Source organism: Cervus canadensis, chromosome X, assembly GCF_019320065.1.
Source record: "Cervus canadensis isolate Bull #8, Minnesota chromosome X, ASM1932006v1, whole genome shotgun sequence".
Lineage (NCBI taxonomy): Eukaryota > Metazoa > Chordata > Mammalia > Artiodactyla > Cervidae > Cervus > Cervus canadensis.
Genome location: NC_057419.1, coordinates 55,766,333 through 55,768,323, shown reverse-complemented (window position 1 = coordinate 55,768,323; position 1,991 = coordinate 55,766,333). Strand labels below are relative to the sequence as shown.

General features: G+C 38.5%; 1 pseudogene; it reads right to left on the bottom strand.

Annotated features, from left to right (window-relative positions):
* Positions 1-1,042: 1,042 nt before the first annotated feature.
* Positions 1,043-1,641, bottom strand: LOC122435564 (annotated as a pseudogene).
* Positions 1,642-1,991: the final 350 nt, after the last annotated feature.

Here is a 1,991-nt window from a genome sequence, read left to right as displayed (position 1 = left end):
TATAGGAATTCTTGTACTTCTGGTTAGCACATCATCTACTCTTTAATATGTGAAATTAATACAGACTGTTGTGAGAAGTTGTGGAAAAAATGTACTTACAAAAGTGGCACAAAAGTGAATTAAACAGTTAATGCACATGCACACCTCACATCTTCAACAACAAAAGGTATTTTAGCATTATGGAACTTAATAAGAATATTAGCTTCAATAGTAGTTCTTAAGCACCAGAGTCACATAAGTTACAACAGAATGGGCAAATATTGCCTGAGTAACATTCTACTGTTGAAGCTGAAACAGAGTTAAGGTCATTGTAGTTCAAGCACAGGATATAAATCTTTTGGAGTCCTGTCTGTATTTGAAATATGTGACTTTTCTTCAAACTTGTGGTCTTAAATTTCTGTTTTACAAAATCCAAAAGGAAAATGTAGAAGAAACCAATACGGTAGGGGTTATATTAAATAAGAGTAACATACAAAGCTATAATTTAATGAGTTAAAGAAAGCCAAAACATTAAAATTGTAAAACTTACTTGTTACTTGTTGGAACCAGCACTACACTAGGAGTTAGGTAATACATACGATTATTTTCAAGTAGATTACTTTACTTTGCTCTAACAATTTCTTTTCACCAGTGCACTGTTAAACTAGTAAAAACTCTACATAAGTATTAGTATATTCCCTTACCAGGGCTTCCCTGGTAGCTCAGTCAGTAAAGAATTTACCTGCAGTACAGGAGATCTGGATTTGATCCCTGGATTGGGAAGATCCCCTGGAAAAGGAAATGGCAACCCACTCCAGTATTCTTGCCTGGAAAATCCTATAGACTGAGGAGCCTGGTGGGCTACAGTCAATGAGGTCACAAAAGTCAGACACAACTTAGCAACTAAACCACATCCACTTACAATAGCAGCGCACACTACTGCTACATGCGAAGTCATCACTCTTGAATGGCTTAGTGAGTGAAAGGAAATAAAAAGCAGAGAAGTAATATATTAAGGGGAAATAATGGGAATTACAAGACACATGCAGTCCAACTGCTTTAATCAATCAGTCAATTTGCTAACAAGAGATGATTACCATTGAGGAAGGTTGTATGGAGTGGGAATGTGGTCACCAGTGACCTCTGTCTTATCTGTGGCTGTGGTAGGAAATTGCTTGTTCTTCATTTTTGCTTTAGCCATACTGTAATTCCCAGAATCAAAATATTTTTGCCCTTTCGGCAATCATTTCTTCAAAAAATCTGAACCTCTAGTCTTTCATCTCAGATGAGGATACCTTGCTTTTAATTTTGTTTCTTCAGCTTTCTCTGGACTAGTCACTTTATCTTCCATTTTTTTCTGCTCCTCCATGGAGGCTGTCTCAGGGACTTCCATGAACATACTTCTCATTATGTGGAGGAGACACCAGAAAGAGAAGCAGTTATCCAGTAACTGAGGATGCCCAGCCGCCTGTCTGCCTCAGGTATGCTGGATTCCCACCCAACTCCCTAAGCATTTGACTGGGCTAGCTCCACCCACCTCAATTTTCATTTCTAATTTTAATGATTTGAGTCCTTTCCCTTCTTTTCTTGATGAGTCTGGTTATCAATTTTGTTTAGCTTCATGAGTGGGTAACCATTTCCTTCTCCAGGGGATTGTCCTGACCCAAGGATCAAACCCGGGTTTCTTGCATTGCAGGCAGACTCTTTACTCTCTGAGCCACAAAGGAAGCCCAACCAGCTTCTAGTTGTATTGATTTTTTTTTCATTATTTTCTTCACTTCTATTTCATTTATGTCTGCTCTTATCTTCCTGTTTCCTTATACTAATGTTAGGTTTTGTTTGATCTTTATTCTCTGATAGCTTTAGGTGTAAGGTTGTTGTTGTTCTTCAGTCACAAAGTTGTGTCTGACTCTGCGACACCATGAACTACAGCACACCAGACTTCCCTGTCCTTCACAATCTCCCTGAGTTGCTCAAACTCATCTCCATTGAGTCAGCGATGCCATCCAATC